The sequence below is a fragment of the Melopsittacus undulatus genome, chromosome 7 (genome assembly GCF_012275295.1).
Source record: "Melopsittacus undulatus isolate bMelUnd1 chromosome 7, bMelUnd1.mat.Z, whole genome shotgun sequence".
In the NCBI taxonomy this organism is placed as follows: Eukaryota; Metazoa; Chordata; class Aves; order Psittaciformes; family Psittaculidae; genus Melopsittacus; species Melopsittacus undulatus.
In genome coordinates this window covers 23765313-23791384 of record NC_047533.1, presented here as the reverse complement: position 1 = coordinate 23791384, position 26072 = coordinate 23765313, and positions in this window count along the sequence as shown.

Sequence of the window (26072 nt, the reverse complement as noted above, 5' to 3'; positions counted from 1 at the left end):
GAATGGGTCAAGACAGGAGAGGCAAGATTGCTTCATTTAAAATACTGTTCTCAATAAAGACATCCTCATTGCTCTACATAGTCAGCTTTCTATGTGCATTAGGTTTGAATCTTTTCTACTGAAAGGTGTCAAATGAAGAAATGTTTCAACAGGAGAAAAATCCATCTTATTCTGTGAATGTCTATGGGTCTGCATAAAGAAAAACCTGAGGGCAGAGTTGGTATAAAATGGTGAAAAACAGTGATGAAAAATCTGTTTTCCTGTTCAGTGTTTTTAAGAAGTATTTATAAGAACAGATGGTGGGCAACAGCAGAACATGTTCACTTTTATCAAGACATTTGGCTGACAAGCACAGACTGAAATGCATTTCTTTCCTTCTCAACTTAATAATTTTAATTAGAGGCAAAAGGTGTGGCAATCTCATTGTCTGGAGGCGTATGTGCAATATTGTCTTGGTTGCGCAGGACCGAGTGGGAGAGAATATCACTGCCTCTAATGAAGGGTGGTGCATATCTGTGCAATCTCTATTTTTTTATTGTCTGGTAATCTAAAAAATGCAAATTCTGAATCTGCTATTGCACAATGTACATAGAGATACACTGAGGCTATGCTTTCAGTTAGTCAGAGAACAAAAACATGACTACAAAATGTGTGCAAGCAATACCATGCCACTGGAGAAGAAAGGCTTTGTAGAAATAGTAGGACATACATTTATTATCTTGAGGGGGAAATTTCAAAGCTACCTATGTAACTTAGCGGTCTCTGGAACTCCTTCACTATTTAAATACTTTGAAAATTTCACTTATTAACTAGTCATTTTGAACTTCGTATACTCTCTCCCTAAGAACATCAAAGTGCTCTGGAAATAGTAATTAGGAATCATATGCTCTAACCAGTTTTAATGGTGTTTTTTTCATTTACTCTACTTATCTCTGGTCAAATTTAGTTTTTCACAGAGCTGCTTGCATGAATGATGCTGTCTTTTGTCCTTTACCAGCTCACAAAGCCCCAGCCCAGAGCTGCTTCTCCTGCTCTTGCACACCCCAATTGAGAGGTGAGGAACATACCAGTATTAGGATGATCTCAAATGGAAGCACTGCAATGAGTTTCATACCCTGAGCAGCTCTGGCATGACGTTCTTGCTGTGTGTTCCCTCTCTTGTGTATGGGTTATGAAAATATTCAAAATACCTTCATCTCACAAACATCCATTTGTTAAGAGCTGTGCTTCTAAGATTTTCTGTGAGATAAGCTGTCTTCATGCTTTGTCATCATAGTTCTCATGAAGGTGACTGCCTGATATATCCACCACAAAGAAAGATCATAGTATTTATATAGGATACTTTCTAACTGCATCTTTAACTGCATGCAAAGAAGTACAACCAAGGTCAAGGGAGGTGATTCTTCCACTCAGCTCTCATGAAAGCTCCAGCTGCAGTGATGTATTCAGCTCTGCCCCCCCCCCAGTACAAGAGGGACATGTTGGACTGTTGGAATGAGTCCAGAGGAGGGCCACAGAAATGATCAGAGGTCTACAGCACATCTCCTGTGAAGACAGGCTGAGAGTTGAGCTTGTTTAGCCTGGAGAAGAGAAGGCTCAGGGGAAGCCTTAGAGCAGCTTCCAGTACCTAAAGGGGCTACAAGAAATCTACAGAGGGACTGCTTACAAGGATATGTAGGACAAAGCTGAAAGAGGGTAGATTTAGATTAGGTATTAGGAAGAAATTCTTCACTATGAGGGTGGTGAGACACTTGAACAGATTACCCAGAGGAGCTGTGGCTATTGATGTTACTGCAGCATATGTGGACCCATCCCTGTCAGTGTTCAAGGCCAGGTTGGATGAGGCTTGTGAACTGCCGCTGACTTCAAGTCTTTGTTTCACATGATCATAAAACTTTAAGCCAACAGAAGTATTGAGTTTCAGAAGATTTTATTGAAGGTTTTCCCTTACTGACTGAAGTTCACTTCTTGAGAACTGATTAAGGAGCATTGTCAGTCTCCTGGCTGTAAAAAGGCAACACAGCTCTATTAGGCGTTACTTTAGTGCCTTATAGTCACTCCTGTTTAAAAGAAAGTTCAGTTCACTGTGTAAAGCTGTGATATGATGTCTCTTTATGACTAGAAACTGCTTTTGCATCCCTTGTGAGTATAAATCTCTGAGATTTACAAGAAGTGGCAGCCTGCACTGCATTTCGTTGCTGTCCGGTGGGGATGAATCCTCAGCAGGGAGATGCAGGCAGAAAAGTCGCTGCTGCCTATACTCTCCATCTCAGAGCAGCAGCTTGTGGGGCAGAATTTTTCCTGCACACTGTTTGAGTGGGAGAACTGAGGTTTTGTTCCCATGCACAGCCATCAACCTCACACAAGTTGCATCCATCATTTATCAGAATTTACGTTCTAGTCCTTATGGTCTGCCAGGTAAATGGTATATGGTCTGTGTGATGTGTCACAATACATATACACCCAATAAACCATGGTGGTTTGTTACATAATATGTACTTTCAAACTTTAAGTACATTGTTAAATTTTGGCAGGGGGGACTGATCAACAGTCTGATGACCAGATATGTCAGAGTAGTGAAAATGAAATAAACCAATATCCATCACTTCCCCTTCCATCATAGACCTTTCAACTATCAGGTACATGACTGAACCTGGAGGAAGAGGCAGCCACATTTTCTCATGATGACAGTGCTTTGGGAAGTGCCACTGCTTGATGATCTGCAGTAAACCAGTTTTTGCAGTAAAGCAAAGAAGTCAAGGCCAGCCTCTGAAAAAGATACATGCACAATATTCCTCATATTAATCTGTCTGCATTTACCAAACTATCAGAATGCTGTGTTGCTTATCTGTGCTGGTTAACTGAGCTGTTAAGAGACCAATGATAACATAAAACAAGCTGAAGACAGATCAGAAAGTTAACAGCTAAAGCTGAGAATTTCAGTCTTATTTTACTTTGCTTGTTTTGGGGGAACACTGTCTGTAGGCAAATATGCTTGTCTTTGTTCAAAGTTTTTAGACATTAAGCACAATACCATCCTTAATCAATGTGTGTTGCTTTTTTGATGCTAGATCAGCAAACCCTGGTGGTTTATAGCAGATGGGCATCTCATCCTCTGAAGAACTGTTATGGGTTAGTGGATGCAACTCCAGCATTAAACTAAGTGCAGAGGTGGGACTGAACTCTTCCTTAATGCGCTCTCCCATGGTCCATGTCCCTTTTGGGAGATACAGTACTGTACTGCTCTCCTCTGAGAATGGGGATTTTACTTGTGGAGAAGTAATACCAGTCTTAATTCTCCCTTTCTCCAGGTCTGTGCTCAAGGAGTGCAGACTGGGTATTTTCTGGTAAACTGTCGCTGTTCTGGGAAACCCCTAGTTATTAACAGATAAGGACAGACCTTTTGAACTATGTGTCTGTTGGTTATATTTGATTGGAAGGGCAGGTCAACGCTAAAACAATTTACATTTCAATAAAATAATGTTACTTCATATTTTAAAAGGTTTAGAGTGCATAGAGGCCATGTTTTTTCGGATGAGAGGCTGTTTACAGGCAGCATAGTCTGTGTTTCATAGTTCTTCTATGTGTACCTGCTTGTAAGACTTCGTAATACATAAAATAGTAATTGTAGATATTAGTGTAGATATCCAAAATCCAGATAAGCAAATCCAGGTTCAAACACAATGCCTTGCACCTGATTGAGGAAGTGCTAATGACTGATCTTCTGGCCTGTGTTAAGCAACAGGACTGAGTAAAAGACCCCTGGGGTCATAACTCCTGCCAAGAGCAAATTTTTTGCACAACTTGTTTTCTACACATTTTGAAGGCCTTCTTCTGTACGCAAATAACTTCAGATTGCTCTTATAGGCAGATTGACACATGTATGGGGGTTTGAAGATCTGATCTGAAACGGCACATCTGGCACTACTCCACTGCCTTAAGAAGAGCTACTTTGGTTTACATGTGGTGAGATGCTGGCTCTGAGCATCCAGTGTGGTTCATGCTATTCGTCTGAGATGAAAATGTAGATTTTGCTGGCTTACAGGGTACGAAGGGTGTTATCTTCTATAGGGTGTGTCTGATCAGTTATGTTTCATAGAAGTTGTGTACTGGTTTTGAAAAGGGAGATAAATGGTTTACTAGTAACAAACCTGTCTCACCCCATCTAATCACCTGGAGTAAAAGCTGTTGAAAACAAATTTGCTCTTTCCTGTGTGGCAAAGTAGCAACATTAAACCTTAACCTTTCCTGAGACTACAGCAGTCATGTTATCACCTGTTTTTGTTGCTTCTTTTACTGATTGTGGCCAACTATAAATATAACATAAATATAAATAAATATCTTCCTGACCATTAGGTGATTTATAGGTAAATCAGTCATATTTTGCATGGCCTCCATCCTTGCCCTTCTGCCCTTAAATTGAGTAATATACCACTCTGAAAATAGATCCACTGACTTCATTATTACGGATGCAGCAGATCATCATTGAATACTTAGCTAATTCACATGCTGTTATATCAAAGGCAAGACATTACCTGTAAGTTTATTTTACCTGAGATGGAATTAACACAAATCAGCTGACTTTGGTTTAGGTGATATAAAAATACTGCAAGAATAAGAATAAAAAGTAAAACACCAAGTTTTCCCATTTGCTCACATGGATGTAGGGATGACCTAGAATATGTAGCACAATTCACATTTTGGGGGTGTAATTTCTACGCTTGGGCCATTCTGCTGTTGCCTGGAGCTGACTGGTGACATAGGTGATGGACCTGTCATGGCACTGTCAGAGTGGCTGCCTAAAATGGGCATGGAGCATGTCCTGCAAGCTCATGGCTGTATCCTGGTGGGTTTCACCATGGGCTTTAATCCTTTCACTGCTGCGAAGGAAATACAAAGGCTCTCAAGTACCTTTTCTCCAGCCACCTGCTTGCCTTAGCCCTGGGCTCTTGGATTTGCTCTTTGGGGGTTCAGAGGTCCAGCAAGTGCAAGATATTTTTCCAGAGAACTTCCAAGGCCAGCCCTGAGAGCAAAGGCTTGAGACTGAGCTTCTTGTCTCCTTTCCACCCCATTCATTTCTTCCAGACAGGCTGAAAAGAGGGCAAAGTCAGCAGAGGCTGGTGCTGAGCAGGCAGTTTTGGAGGTAAAGAATTCCAGTCTGACTGCATGCTGACAAGTATCAGATAAATGCCTGTGTCTTGACAATGAACCCTACATAATGCAATGAAGGAGGACTTGTGGCATGGGGAATGCTGTGCACTCACCTGACATGATCTTGGAAGGTGTTCAGGAGCAGGATAACAAGATGGTATTATTCCTTTAAGGAAAAGAAAAAGTAAAATTGTGAACCCTGCAAGAAGCCATCAGAGTAAAAACCTAATGAAAGCTATGAACACAGTGGCTGGAGATAGCAAAATGTTTAATTTCTCCTTTTATTACAGTTCACAGAATTACAAGGAAGAATAGGGTTGATGTATGGGTGCAGCCAATGAGCTATGCCTCTTTGAAAAACTGGGCTAGTATGTTCTGACTTTGAGAGGCTCTGTCTTGCTCATGCTCTTTCCTCCTAACACACCCAGTACTGACTGTTGGAAATTCCTGTTCACTGTTCAGCCTCTCTGGTTTCTCATTTTTTCTTGTACAATTACTGTTTATGGTCTAGTGAGCTGTAACTATTAGGTCAGAGCACAAACTGTTGGTTGCATACATGTAGAGATGCTGAACAGGGACAAACCAGGAGGGTATTTCAATTCCACATACCTAGTTTGCATTTAACCATGCAACACACACTGCATGCGCAACTTCTACAGCAGAAATAGTTTGCTCTCCTCATATTATGCTTGAAATGCAGCTTTTCTTCTGTCTTCATTTCCTGATATCGTGACTTGGAAAAAGAGCATGCATAGGGCAGGACAGCTCACTGGGAGCTCAGGGAGGAGAGCACTATGGAATTGGATTAAACTGGCTCTGACGAATGAACAGTGGAAAACTGGCAGTTAATTTTTGGTGACTGGCATAGCATTACACTTCCACAGCACCTAAGCATGAATGTTACCAAAATAATTCAATAGGCAAAAGCTGAGGTGATATACAAAGCACAGAGCACACTTTCCACATGCAATTTATTTAATTCCATTAACTGATTTAATGGTCATTTGTCAGAGGGAAGTCTATTTGCTAAAACAGCTTAGGTAAATATGATTGATTGTCCTTTTCAGCTTCTGCAATTTCATTATTTAATGCTGTCATTTCAGATACGGATTTCAGATATCAGAAGGGATAGAAGGAATATGGGAAAGAAGTGATCGTTTGACTAAGCTTTACATCATTGACTAAGCAATTAGAATATTTAAGAGCCACACATGGGACTTTAGAGACTAAGGAAACACTTGTTATATAAAAACTCCTCCTGTGATGTAAATTCCCGTATGCCAACTGCTATTTAGTATCCTTATTATTAAGTGATATATGAATGGCAAGGTGAAGTCATATAAGGAGTGTTTCCTGGTTTTTTTACACTCAACTATATAATGTGTATATGCATTCTGAATGCTCAAAACATTAATTAAATTATATTAAGTAAACTCTGTATTTTGGGAGGGAGAATCTAACTTGGCTAAAACATAATAACCATTAAGTTAATTCACTGGAATTTAGAAAATGCTCCTATCATACAACTCTTGTAAATTGTAAATTACATTATGGCAATTTGGTGGCAAGAAGCACTAAACCCTCCCTGCCTCCCCCCCTCCCCCCCCCCCCCAAAAAAAAAAAAGAAGAAGAAATAGCACAGGGCTTCTATGGGAAAATAACAGGAAAAAATACCCAAATTTTGAAATATATCTTAAAGGCTGAAGATCTCAAGTTTATTCATTGAAAAGAAGACAATCAGTGCTTGTCATCAGTCTGTGTTAATCTTCTGTCTGCACAGCAATCCCCCTTTCAGTGGCTCTCTACTGATGTTCCAATTGGGCAGCCATGTCTAAGTGGAGGAAAGAAAGGACATGAATGATATGTTCTACAAGGGAAAACTGGTATTTTGAATCACGTGTTCATTCACAGTCAGTCTTCACTGACTTTTAATCAGAGAAGATCACAGGGCATCTGCTCTTTGCAAAGATGCTCCCCCAGGTCTTACCATTAACTCTGACAGAAAGCAGAGAGGGACTGAATAAAAGACAATATCACATAGCTTTCTCTTTACTGCAAGAAGAGGACAGGCTACAGAACAGTCAGGCAACAGTCATGGAATTGTGAGAAGGATGAGGTGTTTGCACCCTGTCAGTCTCCCGACTGTCTTTAGCACCTCTTCTCTGTTAAAAGTCTCTTCTGCAGAGCACGAATAATTCTCCATCTGGCTTGAAATAAAGATCAGTCAATGTGCTACAGGTAACCACTGATTGATAATGATGAGGCACTAAATTTTTTATCCTAAATATCCTACCTGCAGGAATTCTTTGTGGATGACAGAGAGTGGAGGTGCTTTACCAGTAGCTACATCTTTGCCCATCAGGCATTTCAGTTAATCTGTATGTGCTTGACTGTGGACATTTTTGCTAGTATTCTTTGTAGATTAGATATTAGGAAGAAATTCCCCACAATGAGGGTGTTGAGACACTGGCACTGGTTGCTCAGAGAACTCCATCTCTTAAAATGTTCAAGGCCAGGTTGGGTGGGACTTTGTACAACCTGGTCTAGTGGAAGGTGTCCCTTGCCGATGGCAGAGGGGTTGGAAGTAGATGATTCTCAATCCTTAGGGTCCCTTCCAACCCAAACCATTCCATGACTCTACGATTCTATGTTTCTAACTATATAGATCTGCCACTGACTTCAAGTCTTTGTTTCACATGATCATAAAACTTTAAGCCAACAGAAGTATTGAGTTTCAGAAGATTTTATTGAAGGCTTTCCCTTACTGACTGAAGTTCACTTCTTGAGAACTGATTAAGGAGCATTGTCAGTCCCCTGGTTGTAAAAAGGCAACACAGCTCTATCAGTCATTACTTTACAGCTTTTTAATCACTCCTGTTTAGAAGAAAGTTCAGTTAACTGTGTAAAGCTACTGATACAATGTCTCTTTATGACTAGAAACTGCTTTTGCATCCTTGTGAGTATAAATCTCTGAGATTCAGAAGAAGTGGCAGCCTGCACTGCATTTCAGTGGTAAAGCACTGGATCAGGTTGCTCAGAGAAGCTGTGGATGTTCCGTCGCTGGCAGTGTTTTAAGGCCAGGCTGGACAGAGCCTTGGGTGACATGGTCTAGTGTGAGGTATCCTTAGCCACAGCAGAAAGTTGGAACCAAATGATCTTAAGGGCCTTTCCAACCCTAACTAACTATTCTATTCAATGATTCTACAAAATAAATAAATAAATAAGCAAATAAAAAAGTTACTAAACAACTGCTGAGCTGGAAACTGTGGTGACATTGAGGCAGCAGGATCTCTAGTTCTTACTAGGAAAAGGCTAATGTTATATCCATCTTTCAGCAAGGCAAGAAGTAAGGCTTGGGAGGAGGAACTGTAAACAAGCGAGGCTCATCTCAGTCCCTGGAAAGATCATGGAGCCTGTCCTCTTGGAAATAATTTCCAATCATGTATGAACCGAAAGGTAAACCAAGAGCAAATCTTTCTTGACAAACCTGAGTTCAGTCTGTGATGAAATACCTGCCTGTATGTGCTGGAGAGTGCTGGATGGAGTATATGCTGACTTCAGTGTGTGTTTTGACATGTCAGAAGCAGATGAGAAAACCAGACTCTTCTCAGAGGTGGTAGACGATATGACAAGCAGCTATAGCCACAAACTGGAGGTTCAGGTTGGACATAGCAAAAGACATTATCCCCAGGAGGGTAGTGCGGCAGTGGAAAAGGTTGCCCAGGGAGGATGTGGATGTTTCCAGGACTTGACCAAAGTAACAGCTGACCTGTTCAACCAGTGCTGACATCCGTCCTGCTTCCAGAGAGAGGTTCAAGTTGGTAACCTTCACATCCCTCTTTGTCCAGCATTTCTGTGGTTATGTATTTGCCACTGACCTTCAAGCAGTGCTTCAGCAAAGTGAGCAGTGAGCTACTCCAAGCACAATACCTTCATTCATTCATGTGACATAGTGCAGCCACACGTGTCTTGACTCTCGTTCAGATTTAGGCCCTGCTAATGCAATTGTGTCATTCCTGTCTGGACTTTAGTAGCACTCTGTGTGTTTGCCAGGACTGATGAAGATCCCTGCATTGGACTGCAATGGGAATCCACATGCCAGGTAAGCCAGGAAAGGAGCTTAAGGCTCCCTCTTCCCCCGAACAATTTCTTATCTGCAGCATCAACGAGAAAGTGGGTTTCATCAAGGCATTTGCATCATCGAGTCAATGCCATCTCCCATTGTTCTAGTTTGCAGGAAAGGGCTAGGCTGGGTGGAGCATCGATCCCTGCCTGCCTCCTTCCACTCCCCTCCCTGGTCCCTGTGCCTGCACCAGCACCCAGCACACCACATACACCACTGCTTACAGACCTCCACAGCCAAGAGGGATCTGGGGAGTAGATGAAACCCAGCACCCAGATGTGCTTTGTAGGTTGTTCTGGGCAACATCATTCCCCTTGCTGGGGAAAAGCTGTGGAGTGATAATGCAGCAAACAGGAAATTATTCACCAGTTTTCTGCACACATCTCAGGCAATATTTGTGTTACAATAAATACACTATTTAATTTTGCCCTAGAAAGTGCTTATAAAATTAACAACAAAAAAACACCAGTTCTTGTTTTCACCTTTGAAGAGATACAAATGTCTATTTAAGATTGCCCACATATTGCCTGCATTGAATTGTTTACTGCAACATGTCTTATGCTTCACTGACTAACTTTCCTTACAGTGCCTGCCAAGCACAAATTAGGTCAACCTAAGCAGCAGTATGAAATGTAATTAGCCAAAAACTTTCTTCATTAGTGCTGTTATTCAGGGTGGGGAGAGCTTAGCTCACAGTGAGTTGGGGTAGGGCATGCTGGTGGAGAGAGAATCTTCCTAAGGAAAGGTGGATCTAACGCTGGATGGCTGCCCGATAGCTTTTGAAATTTTGATTGCAATGTTTCATGACCACAGCAAGGACTGTAATTTATGCCTGAAGGGTGCTCTGCATTGCACTAATAGATTGTAATAAAACAACAAACAACAAACTAATCTTATAGACAACAACTTGCAACGAGAATCGATGGTTCTAGGTGTTCAATGACAAAAATGTTGGTAAGAAACTTCTTCCCTCCTGCCAGAGGCATCAGTGGGGCATTGCCACCTCTGCACAACAGCTCCCATTGGAGTGGATGACAAGGGACTGGCATCTTTTGCACTCTGACTGTATCTCTGGGGTCCAGTTCAGAAACCCACCTTGCAGGGGACACAAAAGATAGATCGAATTTACCAGTGACTTCTGTGCATCCCATTAGCAAGAATGAATGTTTGCACTCAAAACTAAATATCTAAGTGCATATTTAAAACAGCAGATTAGAAAGGCCTGATTTTATATGCAGAAACATGCTTCTGAAACAGCTGATGTTGAATGGGTTCTTCAAACAGATCCCTGTTTAGGTGGGAAAGTTGCCTCTGGACTTTCAGCATTCATTCATAGATGAAAAGGGAATACTAGAAAAGGAATGGGATCCTACCATGTGGTCTGGGCTGAAGCATCACTGTGCCATAGTAATGGAAACTGAAAGCCTTTCAGTGACCTGAACAGTGATTAAAACATGGACATTAGAAAGAAAGAGTGAACCTCCATTCTGAGAACTTAAAAAGAAAAATAAACTCAAAGACCCAGTTAAGGGATGCTCATCAAACTCCAGTTTAATAACTAAGTTCCAGTGACTTTATTATAGCCTACTTTCTAATAGTCGGGATACCTGTAAAAAAAATGATTAATTCTGCAAGATCTAGTGAGCATTGTTTTTCAAGTTAGTGAGAAGCATTGTAAGGAAAATCATAGAATAGATTGGGTTGGAAGAGACCTTCAAAGGTCATCTAGTCCTACCCCCCTGCCATGGGCTGGGACATCTTCACTTAGGTTGCTAACAATCACATCCAGCCTGGCCTTGAATGCCTTGAGTACTATGTAGTTAGGCAAAAGTAGGCTGTTCTGTGAATACTTACATTAGAAATACATTCTAATTTTGACTTTTTTTTTTTTTTAATTTTACTGCTTAGGCAAAAAAATGCATCAAAATAGACCTAAATTAATATTTCTCCCGTAGCTATTCCTGACTTTATTACATAGATGTGGTGCTTAGGGACATGATTTAGTGGTGAACTAGGCAGTGTTATATTAATGATTGGACTTGATGATCTTAAGGGTGTTTTTCCTAACCTAAATGGTTCTATGGTTCTACATCAGCCTTTACAGAAATACTTAACTGCCTAGTAAAACAGACCTGTCATCTAACTCCAAGCACATGGTACACAGAGAACCAAACTCATCTCTGCTTTGATCATTGGCCATGATGTGATTTTGTGTTCACAGTATATACATTTTCCCCTCCATGTAAATGTACATATCATTTGTATCAATTCTCTGATTATGCTGTTAAAACAAAGCATATAACACACTTAGAAACAGAGCTTTAGTGCTTATATTGACAGCCTTTTTAAAGAGTGCAAAAATCAATCTTTCCTCAAACTGGGGATTAGCCAGCTACACAACAATGATCACTGTTGTAATACGTGCAATATGTGTCAAATCTAATAACCAAAGTCTGCCTAAATAGAAGAATGTGTTCAAAAGGATTAGTGGATTGTTGCAGGCTCACACAGTCTGATGCCACTTTTCATGCTTCTTGGATGGCTTTTAGTATGTCTCAGCTGCTGCCACTCAACACGTGCTCTTTAAGCATGGAAAATAATGCAGGAATTTAGGAGAGCAGTGCTGATGGTTCAAATGAGATGGCTATTTGGTGAGCTGGTGACATAAAAGGCTTTTCTTTTTCATCAGAAGGATTTTCCACGAAGGCTGGAAGAGATCCTGCACTTTAGTTAATACATACCCAGTTAGTACATACCCTCCTCATATAACTATTGACAGTGGCAGGCTTAACCAGCAGATGATGGCTTACACTTAGTTCCTTGTCAGTCTCTGCACACACTGGTCTACAGACCTGCATTAACAACTGCTGCCAGAGGGATACAGCTGCTTACCAGGGCTGGCCACTCACAGCAACACAGATAGTTCTGATCAGGGTGCAGGCCCTCAGCCAGGGAAAAAAGGGTTTCATGTGGTAGGCTAACAAACACAATGGGCTAAATGGTCTCTTACAATACAAAATTAGGTAAATTTGCTATTTTGTACTAGAGACCAGGGGAATTACAGTCCTCTTGCCTTATGATGTGTGGATGGTGCTATTTGCACTGCATCTTAAAAAGGCTGATTTTGTGTATACCACTATGATTCTACATATATAAAGTTGAATCAGTAAGTTTGTAAATGATGGTGGGTATCTATTCGGTGTGACAGCATCACCCACAGCACGTTCAGTTGCTGAGATAAGGATGGTTTTGAACAACAGGCTGTGAAGGTTTGAGTTAAAAAAGGTACAGTCTGTCCTTGATTCACCTGCCTAACTAATTTTGGGAATTCTGTGTGGGAATGTTGTGGCTATTATAAATTGTTATCATTATACTTTAAATCTTCTTTGACACAGGTTTCTGAAGACTAGTGGTACACACTTTACAGGAGCTAATACTTCCTTAAGAGTGGAGCAATTCTCAACTTTCTCACTGCCAATGCACATCTTGAGCTACAACTTTAATATAATGGGAAGCCTTTGTTCTTAAACTTTTCATGAAGTACCCAAAACAGTTCCTCAGCTACAATTTTCTCTTTTACTTTGGAATTCCAAGTCAAACACCTCAAAATGCTAATGCTTTCAAAGCCTCTTGGAATACTTCAAGAAAAATTCAGGGATGTTTATCATAAACTATAATACTCAATACTTCTGTTAATGCTACAAGCCAGTTTTGCAGTACAAGGGACTGTCAGATGACATCTAGTATCACATATGAATATTACATTGATCCTGAACAATACATTATCTGATTAAGTGCTAAGGCAGCTGTTCCTTAGCAGCAGGGACTGTGAAGCTAGTGCCACGAAGCTTCAAATTTGTCCATAACGCTGCAGTAAGTTCCCACTATTTGTAGTGTTCCCATGGACTTGTACAGGGCAGGTATCTAACTTGTGTCATTTCCAGTGCATGAGACAAACTCTGTCATCTCATGTATGGTATCATGCACAGGAATGTGCTTGTGACAGGTGCAGTTCCACAGAGCCACATTCAGATCTGTTATCCTCATCACCTTTTGCACTCTTTCTACATTCCATGTACTGTTGTAGGCAGATGGCATGCAGCTATGTTGTATTCATTTCTGTTAAAACTTCAGGATCCAGCCTGTTGCAGAGAACTTGCAGAATGCTTGCAGAGCACCTTTGCTGTTGATCTAAATCTAAAACCACCATGGTTGCAACTGCAGTTTCAGCTACTGTCTTGCAAACTAGTACTGCATCAGGTGATGGTGGGACTATTTTGCTTTCTTTCTGCTCACGCACAATCTGTCAATCATTAGATTTACTTAAATATGGCTTAAAATGTATTATAAATAACGCTTCCTGCATTATAACTTGTTAAGACTGGAAGAGAAATACAGCCACTTCTGCCAATGCAAAATGGCCAGGTTGTCTGATATGATTCCTGCAAACCATGGAGTGATTGTCAGCTTTCACACTTTCTGTGAGGTGCTTTGAAAATCTGACTTCTGAAAACGTGTTTTTCTTCAATTGCCACCAAATTTTGGAATCTTGACTTCAATGTCAAGTTTCAAATTTTTTCCATCTGTCTCTTGTACATGACTGAGGCTGTGGGCACATTTCTTCCCTTATGACTACTGCTGTGGGACACCCGAGTCTCCAGCAGATACTGCTGCAGCCTTTCAGTTGTGTGGTGAATGTACAGAATACATTTCTGACACACCTTTGCGACAAAACCTCCACACCATGCAGCCAGGTTTACACAGTTTAAAACAATGTGGCATTCACAGTCATTCTGCTTTTCATCAACCTGCTCCAAAAGCCAGTAAGAGGAAACAGTACCATTAACTTCTCACGCCAGAACTCTGATCTTATTAGCCAGCTAATTACTGACTAGATAGGAAACAGCACTCTGGTAGACCCATCAAGGTAATCACCTAATGCTGCTCAGTGTAAGTGTGAGCTCTGTTATTATCACCACCTGTAGTTCTCAGCTTCTATGTAAACCACTAAACCAGTCACTTTGAGCACTGCAGAGGACAAGAAATCATTTGCTACCATGAAGTGTTGGCCTTTCCTGGTTTGAAATGATGGAAGCAAACACATGAGGATGGGGAGTACCTTACTCCTGAGGTTGGGGAGACTCCTCTCGTGCAGTGACATCTTGAGGTACTGCTGAAGTGGCCATCATTCCTCCCGACTGCAACTGTGGTTTCATGGTCTCTAGTGAAGGAGCAGCTGTGGGTTTCCATGAGCCACCTATGCACCAGGCAGCATGCACACATATCACAGAGCTTCACTGCAGCTGGGGGGACAAATAGGGCAAACAAGAGTCAGTCATCTTGCTGCATTTCCATGGGTGGTGGGAAGCAGGCTCCCTGCCACGGCAAGCAATTGCCAAGCTGAGGTGGCTGCTTCAGCACCATCTCTGCAGGTGCAATAGGTGTGCTTACACCTAGAGAGCCAGGATCCCAGAAGAGCTGAGAACCAGGGGCAAACACATTGTCATTCCCAGATGCAAGCTGCTCTGTAATTCCAAATGGAAAACTTTTACTCCCCACCTGAAAGCAATGAACTTTGCACTTCTTTTACAACATTTTTTTTCCTGAGAAATACTGATAGTTTTCTCTAGACATTTTTCTATTAAAAGTTTGATTTGTTGAAATACAATCTTCTATCAGAAGTAATAAATGATGGATGCTTCCTTACCAGCCTTTGTTAAAACTGCGTAAACCCAAATAAAACATTCCTTGTGGCATTACTAGGCTAATGCAATATATTCTAAAGGTCATATTTGTAAAAGGATGTTCTATACTGCATAGTCTCAGTGTTGAAAAACAGCCCAAGCTCAAGCTAACTCCCACTACAGTAATCTTTTCTTACCCTTTGTGTTCCCTGATTTCTGCAGTATACCAATTGTCAATAAATAGTCAGATTCCCTCACGTACTGTGCCCAGTGGCACTGTACATGCTGAAAAAGCATCTGCTGTATGAGCTGTGCTCTTTGAATTCTGTCGATAGTACAGGAAAAACACAATTTAAGTGCTTTAGCAGGAAAAACTCCAGCTAAAGAGACTGATTCTATGTACTGTTTCTATTTCCTGGACATGATCCACTTAATCAAGCCATTAATGGGTCAGCTCCTGATGAAGGGGGAGTCAGAACCTGGTTTTTCAGAAGGCACCTACAAAACATGAGGCGAGATTAAAGCAGCATCTTGTGAGAAGTCTTTGACTCTCTCTTGAACTACGAATCATTCTAATTGCAGGAGGGAAAGAGTGGAGGAGTGAAATAATAGCTATTATCCTAACTATGTGGAGTCTACTTTGTGTTAGGATGAAGCTTTAGGTGTGCTTAGTATCTGTTTGATTTCACTAATGAGACTTCATAAATTATAAGCCAATAAAGAATTCAGATGGGAATGATTCCAGGCTAAATGTGAGAATTTTACTGCTGGCTATCGAAAACCTTCTCCTAAAATGCTATTTTTTTACACATAGCCCTTTGATCAGTACAGATAGTGAATGTTAATCAAATAAAACTCTGACATAATTCTTGTTATTCTAAATGGGAACTGAAAAGTAGTCTGTCAAAGTTTAATTGTTCATTTGGGCTATGCTGCTATCACTTTGCAAATCTCAAGCCCTGATACTAGAGAATATCCTTTTTAAGAAGAATATTGTATTTCTGGAGATGTGCCTGAATATCACTGGCTTGAGAGCACAAGTATTCCTCACTTCTGAGAGCTAAATTAATATTCCCACTGAGTACTGCAGCAAGTTGCAGTGATGGGGGTACTGTGGGCTTGCATAAGGCAAGACTGGACACAGCATTTCTAAGTTAGCTGTAAGGTGGGATGACGTGGCCTGGCAGATAGATTCCTCTGACATGCCCATTGGAAGTCTACGGCACAGTTCCCCAGCTTCCACAGTGCTGTCTAGGTTGCATAAATGAGGCCAATACAACAACCCATCCCACTAAGCCACGGCCACTACGGACCTTGCAAACACCTTGTTTTGACATTCACATCATGTAGACAGCCATGCTGTGGCTTGCCTGTGAAAAAAAAATGTGGTTAGGAGAGAAAGGAAACACCTTTGTTGTCTTCTGCCTAACGATCCTCTGATGGGGGAGCCACAACTTAACACCAAAGTATTAAAACGCCATTCTGATTAGGTACTAGGAGAATATAATGTACCCTGGAGGAAAAACATTGCAAGAGAGGTGTTTATTCTACTATAACATAAACTCTACATTAAAGCTGAAACCACTATGATTTAATGTATGTAGAATATTTTTAACATAGACTTCCAGGTGTAAATCCAGCTACTCTGGGGGGGAAAATGTTCATTCTTTTCACAAATCTTAGGATATTCTTTTAGGCAACTTTCTGTATAAAGTTCTGATCATACAATCATAGTATCACAGAACAGCACAGGTTGGAATGGTTTGAGTTGTAAAGGACCTTAAGATCATCTAGTTCCAACCCCCCTTGCCATGGGCAGGGACACCTCACACTAAACCATGTCACCCAAGGCTCTGTCCAATCTGGTCTCGAACGCTGCCAAGGGATGGAGCATTCACAACCTCCCTGGGCAACCCATTCCAGTGCCTCACCACCCTAACAGGAAAGAATTTCTTCCTTATATCCAGTCTAAACCTCTGCTGTTTAAGTTTCAACCCATTACCCCTTGTCCTATCACTACAGTCCCTAATGAATAGTCCCTCTCCAGCATCCCTGTAGGCCCCCTTCAGATATTGGAAGGTTGCTATGAGGTGTCCACACAGCCTTCTCTTCTCCAGGCTGAAGAGCCCCAACTTTCTCAGCCTATCTTCATATGGGAGGTGCTCCAGTCCCCTGATCATCCTTGTGGCCCTCATCTGGACTTGCTCCAACAGCTCCATGTCCTGATAAAATACTTCTGTGTGCACTTTCATATGGATTTCTTCTGTCCCTTTAAAACCTCAGCTATAAGCTTCTAACCTCCTCTAGATTGTTTAAGAAGGAGTAAAAAGCTTTGTGAATACAGAAGGATGTACAGTTCTGACTCTACATCCATATATCATGTAACAAAGAAATCCCACAAAAGTGGCCTAGAGAGGGCTGTTTGTGGAGGAGGCACCACCACCATCTTCAGGGGTCAGCCTGCAGGCCCTTCAGAAAGGGGACACTTCAGCAGCTCTGAAGGAGAGGTCCTTTCTGTAAGCAGGTCTGGGTGAGGGTGAAGGGCAGACACAAAGTGCTTCACCCCTAATGGTGCTGAGAGTGGCTTTTCCCACTCTCCTGGCACCCAAACATGCATGTCCTTCACAAGTCAGGAATCACTGCCCCTGGGAAAGATCTTGCTGCTGTCAGGGCCAGGATGGGAGCAATGCCTTGCCAAGGCACCCATGCCAGAGATCAGGGCTGCCTGGGAAGGAGGTTGCAGCCAACACTGTCAAAAGAGGCCCCAAAATGGGAGAGGAAGAGAAATTCCAGAGGGTGAAGGTTATGCCTAGAGCACATGGAAACCTCTCAGGTATCTGCGGAGAAGACTTGGGCATGGTGCTTGCAGGGGCTGTTATTTCTATTTATTCATTCAAGGGCAGAGTACAAAGGCTCTTGTGTGCCTCTCCCCTCACCCCAGTGGTAAATAGCCACCATAAACCAAATTAATCTCTAACAACACTTCTTCCTGTTTTTCCTAGGAATTCCATATCAGGATGATGGTGGTGGCTGGATCTCCCCTGAGCAGGTACAAAGAGGGAGGCATAAGTCATTCTTCATCAACTCTAGAAATATTGCCCGAACAGCCTTTCTGACATCGTGCCTGGCACACAGTGTGTTAAGAGGAAATGCTCTGCTGTCCTGGAGTCCTCCCCGTGTTTGCAAGAGTTCAGATCTTGCCAGAAAAGCACAGGAAGAGCTGGTATTTAAATGGTTTATTTCAAAATGGAAGTGTAAAGCCTTTTTAAAGCCTTTGGTTACGAGACAAAATCTGCAGGGTGAGCCCATCACGAGTGGGATCTAAATATGGTTTCGCAAAGCGGATGGCATGAAGCTCGCCTCCTCATTGCTCCCCAGGGTGTTGCTTCTCCGGACACACTATGGAAGGATTCATCTTAGCGAGAGACTTTGCAGGACACAGCCTAGAGAGGAGATTTGTGTTTCTCCAGCTACACTGGCAAATTTTATAGTCAGTGCAGGGAGGCTGCTTTATGTAAGGTTGGGAGAAATCCTGCTTTTGTGTAGAAAATGTTATTCTGCCATACACATATATGCACAGACACATCTCCAACCCTGGAGCAGTTCATTACTCCACTGAGACAGGACAGCATGTGGACCATGGTCTATCACCACTGTACACTCATATTAAGCTTTAATTTCTCCGTTTAACTGCACTGGCAGCAATGGAGGTGAATGTAGTTTCTTGAAAGTCTTGTCACTTCACATCTATACTGTCCCTGAGGTGCCTTTCATTAGCAGACATGGAGTGATTGATTGAATACAGCAGAGAAGGATACCTTTACTGCGTTTGGAGGTGTGCCCTAGTACCCATGTACCAGCAGAGATGTACCAGCACTGGCCATTGGAGCACACTAGAAAGACAGTGGTCTGGGAAGAGGAGAATCCAAATTTAACTCAATGCAACTGTGTGCAATGGTGACCTTGTGAGAATACAGCTGAAGGTGGGATTACATTTTTTTCCCCTTGGCCAGGTAGGAGTGTCTGTGGTCAAATGCTGATATTATAGTTCTATGCATACATGTCATTACTAAAGATATAATCTGCATTAGAATGGGAAAGCATGTCATAGAAAATCAGGTGATAGTTTTCAAATAAATCTTATTCTGGTTTCATGCACTGCAGTTTCCATTTGCTGCACTGTACTTTATTTAGGTAGTACCTAAACACTCCCATGATACACCAGGAATCTCTCTTACATAAACACAAAGACTCACAAGATTCTCTGGGCTCTGGGCCATTTTTACTCGCCTGTTTTCAGTTCCCAGGAAGTGTACACATGCAGAACACACTATTTGGTCTCTAATGGGGATAGCATTAGTGAGAGGTAGGATGAAAATACATGAAAATTTGGGTCTGAGCTAACGCTGGAATGTGGTCATTATCCACAATGAGCCTGCAGGTTTGAATGCAAGAATTATCAGGGTTTATTGCAATTGCACTTCTGGCATGTTAATCAGATTGCATAAATTATGATAAAACAGTAGCACAGTAGCGGCAAGCATGTAACCTATGGTAGAAAGTAAATGATGGCATCAAAAGGACCAGAAACCAGCAGGTAGCTCCTCAGTTCACCATAGACATTGCTCTTCCCACACAGCAACAGTTCCTCAAACTCGGCTGAAGTGTGCTGTACCTCAAGCTTATTATAAAGACATAAAATCTTCATTGGAAGCAAATTTCTGCTTCCTCTTTCATTCTAGTGAGAAAAGTAGCATTGCAGAAGTCCATTTCTCCTTAAACCGCAGCCCATAAATGCTTTTAGTTACATCACCTTTCATGATATGACATCAACTAGTTACTTAAAAGGCTAATACATGGCTCAGTTGTCACAGAGAGTATTTTCTCCTGGCAAGTGTCACCAATAAAAAGATACATGACAGAGCTACAGATTTACAGCCAATAAATACTAATTTTACTTTTGTGGACATTATAAACCTTTTGAGATGATTCGGGAAAGATGTTTTTTAAGTAATTCTGTGGCAAAGGAAACTTCCAATACAGAAAAAAAAAATCTTTTTTTGCACTAGGTCTCTTTAAAAAATTACAAACAGTGAAGAATGCATGATAAAAGCCATTTTTCCCTGTTAGTGTTTGTGGATAATGTCCCACACACATGACTAGCACTGAGCAGAAACAATGTAAATATACCTGAACTCCCTTGATTAATGTACATGCCTTTCCTTGTAGATCAAGTTTAAACTGGGTACAATCAGGTTATCTGTAAGAAATTAATTGTAAGTACCATCTGTATCTGACCATTTGGAGGAAGTAATAAACTAAACTTGCTCTTCTTGAATATTTGTGACAGAAAAACAACTCTAATTACTGATAAAGAACAGTATCATAGGATTGACTTCTAGTCACAATCGCCTCAAAAAACAAATTATGAAAAATATCAAAATGATCTCGGCCAAGTAATTTCCAGTAAGAATACTTTTGAGAAGATTTCCCTTTTGCAATAGCTCTTTTGTGAACAAAAAACAATTTTTTTGTGTTACAGTGCTTATGAAATGGGCAAAATTCTGATTTAATTGTTCATTTAGAAATGGTCTTGGAAGCAATTTTCAAGCAGCTGCATTTCTGTGGATTATTCCCTCAGTGCCATTCATGACATACGGTATTACTAAATGTCACAACTCATCCTGAGACATCACGTATTGTACAGTGCAGATGATTTATTTTGCCAAGTCCAGGTTTTTCTTTCTCAGCTTTAGAGCTTGGAAACAATCCCAAAGGTAATAGGGAAGTTTGTAAACCTTCCCTTAACTATGCCTCTTGGCTGGCTCCCTTTCCTGTTTTCTTGCCCTCTCCAGGGACATATAATCACTGCAACTCTGTAGTCCTTTTATGGCTGTGTCCAGGCCTTTGTATCTTCTTAGATTTCAGCAGAAAAAAAAACAATTTGAAAAGGCTGTTTTGAAAACTGGGTTTTTATTTAATTCACTGCTGGGTAATGAAGCTACAGGTGACTGACTCCAATATCTGCAAAGTGAAGTGCTATAAATCAAATGTAGTAGGTTGCCCTGTTTTGCTGCTAATGGGGTCAGCCTCCCTCAGAACAAAATTCCAGGAAGCAAATAGCTATAAGCAGTGGTTGCTGCATATGATTCCTCTATCATTACACAATGAAATTCATAATAACTCCATCATAACTTCATAATAACTCCATCCCTGGAAGTGTTCAAGGCCAGGTTGGACAGAGCCTTGGGTGACATGGTCTAGTGCGAGGCAACAATGCCCATGGCAGGAGGGTTGGAACTAGATGATCTTAAGGGCCTTTCCAACCCTAACTATTCTATGATTCTGTGATAACACCCAATTATACGAAAACTGGACTGGTTATGCAGGGATCTTAATACTGCAAGTAAGACAACTTGAGGTATCTGTCTGCACTTGGATACTTCTTTTAGCTTTTTACATTTTCTTGCAACTTCAGTGCAAAAGGTTTCTTTTTTTTGTAGGTCTATTCATTTACTAAAGCAAAATCAGGCCAAAAGACATCCATGATGGCCAGAAAAACATTTGGATTAATTTATTTGTTTATAGTCGAGGGAGAATGAAAGCTGCATTCCAGCAATAGCTAGTTACATGAATTTGAATCTAGCAAAATGAATGCTTGCCTGCCAGTTTAAAAATTCACCTCTCTTGAACCTTATAGGCCCGAACCTCATTTGTTATTAATCTGATTTTATATATTAATAAGTATTATAAAAGAAGAACCTCCATTCTTTCTGTTTCTGAAGATGTTTGGATTTCTAGGCCTCACCTCTGCTTTTACACCTAAAATAAGTACCCCTTGCCTGTGTGTCAGCGGAAATCCTCCCATACATCCTGCCTTTCACACTCCTCTCCTCCAGTTATATCATGCAATACCAGTATGGACGAAAATCTGCTGTGATTTGAATGAAGCATAAAGCCTCTTGAGAAAGTAGTGTATGGTCAGTTAGTGAAAGTATTATCACAGGAGGTATGCCAAAGGGGCTGAATTAAAGATGTTTAGGCTTTTGCTAATTTGTTAAGCAAAGTTTTTGGAGCTTAGCTCTTCCCTTCTTAATAGCCTTTTACTATTGTTTGCCATCATTATATTAATGTGATAGCAAACCTTCCTGAAGCCAACCAAAGCCCACCTGCACTGTCTATCATACAAAAGCAATATCATAATCATGCATTTATTCCTACCTGTGGTCAGATGTCACAAGCGCAGTTGTCACATCTTCCTGATATCCCAGACTCCTCAATGCAGGAGTTCTGTCAGCGCTGTCACTGTGAATGTGATGTTCACAGTTCGGGGTACATAGAAGTATTAGGGAATAACACAAATAATGCAAAATGAAGGCAATGCTGCCAGAAGAGTGTCCTTTTGGTGGCATCCTGAGCTGATAGATGCTGAGATACATGCAACAACTACTGAGAGGTAGCTACAGATAGGGATTTTGTATAATCCCTGCAGGAGGGCTTTGTATTCTTTTGGAACTTATTTTGTGCTGTCAAGTGGTTCCATAAGGGAAGATAAAATATCCCTGGTGCTATGTTATCAAAGCACGTTCAGCTCTGACAACAGAGAAAGCCATGAGGAGGGGATGTCTCAGATGCTCGGGTGCAGGGGAATGAAGAGAGGGGGGACTAAGAAGGGTGTTCTACACAAGTCTGAGGATGTAGCTGGTTTGGGAGGGATGTCTTATCAACCAGTAGAAAGAGCATTAGGTGTGAAATTAGGTAGGCCTGGATTACACATCCCCTGCACTGCTGTCACACATTGCTGCTGTGTCCTGTTCTTTGGGTCATCTCTCAATGCTTCTCTTTCCCACCTCAAAGTCTGACAATCTGATCTGGCTCATAGGGGCCTCTTGATAGCATGTGCACAGACCCTCACCTACACTTCAACAGCAAAGAAAGGTGGTTAGTGATCTTCTGGAGGTTTGAATTCACTTGTGGTGAATGTGGAGAGAGGGATTGCAATGCCTTGCTTTTGTTGCATTTAATCAATTTCTATTCAGGAATACAAGTATTTACTAGACAAGTAAAGACTAAAAGCAAAGAACAACAAAAAATCATTTTCTGGATTTCTCACTTGTGGTGGGACTCACTCCCACCACAAAAAGCAAGCACAAGATTTAATAGGTATATTTAACCTTTTTTTAAAAAAGATTTTGAAGCTTTTAAATAATTCATAAACGTTTTGCTGACACTATGCACCAAAGAAATCTCCAGCAGTGCAGGAATTCCTTTGAAGGCCATAAGCAATTAATAAGTAGGAAGCACACCTTCCTCATTGATAAGTAAATTGATTTCCTCATGAATGTCCTCATGGATAAGTAAATCCAAAATCTGTTAGTATAATGAAAAATTTAGCAGCCTAATTCTCAAATGACTATTATTATAGATCTAATTATTATAGAAATAATGCTCTAGCACTACCACGGCCACATTACAGAGCTACATGGCTGCAAAAGCCCTAAAGATTTCTGCTCATGGGTAGTAAGGCTATACATCTCATTGCAGCAAGCATTCCTTATGATGACGATGATGTTTATAACAATGCAACAATAAACCGTAAGGAAAAGGCGGGGATAGCAAAGAGACAAAAATAAAACCCAAGACGGACAACTGATGCAAACGAAACAACGGCTTACCACCAACAGACCAATGCCCAGCCAGTCCTGACCAGCGACCTCCACCAATCTCCCTCCTTTTATTGCTGAGCATGATGCCATATGGTCTGGAATATCAGCTGGGGTCAGAACACATTCCAGTTGTATTCTCCCAACTCCTTGTTCATCCCCAGTCTACTCGCTGGTGGCGTGGGTGTGAGGAGCAGAAAAGGCCTTGATGCTGTGTAAGCACTGCTCAGCAGTAAGAAAAACATCCCTGTGTTATCAGCACTGTTTGCAGCAGAAATCGCAAACATAGCCCATACTAGCTGCTGTGAAGAAAGTTAACTCTATTCCAGCTAAAACCAGTACAGATGCTGTCTGGTAATGAAATCTAGAATTAATGGGCTTGATTTTCTTAATTAAAAAAATGAACCCCTCAAATATCTCAAAGCCAGATACAGAAGTGTCATCATCTTAAAAAAGTTATTTTAAATTTTAAATCAACTTTGTCTAAGCTTTGCTGTGCACTAGTCCCCTGTAGTCTGAGTACTGCCAGAATCAGACATTATTGCTATAATACGATTTTAATTGAGCAAGATGGAAAAACAAGAGCCTGGGCGAGATGTTGCTGGCCTATCTTTCTAATTCAACTTCATCCAGCCAAATTGCCAGTCAATTACAAAGCTGTTTCTCCAATGATGCTACATCTATTTCTGCTGTAGAGTGGTTCCTTACTGGCACTGGGGTTCCCAGAGGCTGGGGCATGTCTGGCTGCACGAAGCCTGCAGCTCTGCAGTCTCGGGGATACCAGCAGGCAGGCGAGCAAGAAAGAACATGGGATACCAGCCCATTGCTCCCTAGGACCCTTGGTGAGCTGTGATAAAATGTGCCTGTGCAAGCTCCTCTACATCCAGGATCACAGAAAGCAGCTGTGTTTATGTGTGTATCTAAGAAGCACACATTTAGAGGAACTTACCCAATGTATTAATCTACTTAGATGAAAATAATTGGCAGGGGTAGTGGTGTTTTATTTAAACACTCTCCTTGGTTGCATTTCACCGAGATTTATATCCTTAATTTAGTCATGGGGGAGTTAAGTGAACCAGCCAGTGGCCGACGGCAGAGCTGAGAAAGAGCAGAGGCCTCCAGCAGCCGTGTGTATTGAGCTGCCATCAGGGCACTGTGACCTTCTAGCTGTTCCAAGGAGAGTACTCTGCATTTCAAAAATGAAAGTGAGCTGAATATGGCAAAAGTAACATAAAGTTCAAAGGCTGCGAGTTGTAGTGGAGCAGACACAGGCTAGAAATGAACTTCCAAGCAGTAACACTTAATTGTGAAAGGGCTATGGATGCTGTGGGCTACCCGTCTCACTTCTAAATCAGATTATCTCCTGAAAAATGTGCAGCCACTTGGAAAAGAAGTCAGCAGGGAAGTACTGTGACCCCTTTGGTTACAATGTAAAATGAAAATCTTCCTGATATCCAGTCTATAAATTGATCTATACATTTTCAAACCCTCTGGAGGCAAAGTGACACAATCACTCCCTGATCTCAAGTTAGTAATTCATTTGACCTTTTATTGACTTGTGGCAGATTTTCTTATAAGGTATCCCCAGAATTTAAATCATCCTGTGCTGGATTACTATCTGCAATATTCTAGGAAATGAAATTAATCGATTTCTCATTCCCTTTGGTTTTTTTTTTGTTTGTGTTTAACTAAAGCATCAGCCTCATCCGCTTCTTGTCTCTAATGTCCTTCTTAAATTTTTCTATTTCAGACTTCCTGTAAGATAACCAGTAATGTATAAATATGTCACCTGTCAGCGCTATGAGTCTCAGCCTAAATCAAGTCAGTCTGTAGACAAAGTCCTGATGATTTATGGTAATACAGAATGTTTTCGTAACCCCAGAAGAAACCTAGTCCTTCTTCTTGATGCAATCCTTTATTGTCCTATCCTTAAATGACCTGCAGATAAACAATGAGATGTTTGCCTGTATAAACAAGTTAATGGTAGGTATGACACTAGCAGTAGACATGCATTTCTCAGCTTTGACCGTTCACCAGTTTATTTTCAGTTGTCCAGTAGCCTACATTAGGGATGACTGACCAAAATGTTGAGACTAGGTCAGGCAGCTGGTCCTAATGTTGCACTGTGCAGGCACATATTGCTTATAAGAATGTGAGATTTTCAACACAGTTTTCAATCATATTGGTATTCTGATATTTTTCCTCAAAGCCCTGTCATTCTGACACATTTTTCCTCAAGTTAATAGTTACAATGGTACATCTTGTAAATATTTTTTTCTCACTTTTGACTTGATCAAAATACAAGTGGGTGAGTAATGTTACTTGTGACTGTACCACTGGATCATGCATATATGGGCTGAACAAGCATGGACATAATTGAGGAGAAGCAAGAATATGTGACAAGGTTCAAACTAGGAAGACCATGAATTAGCTTGACTGGGTTGAGACCAA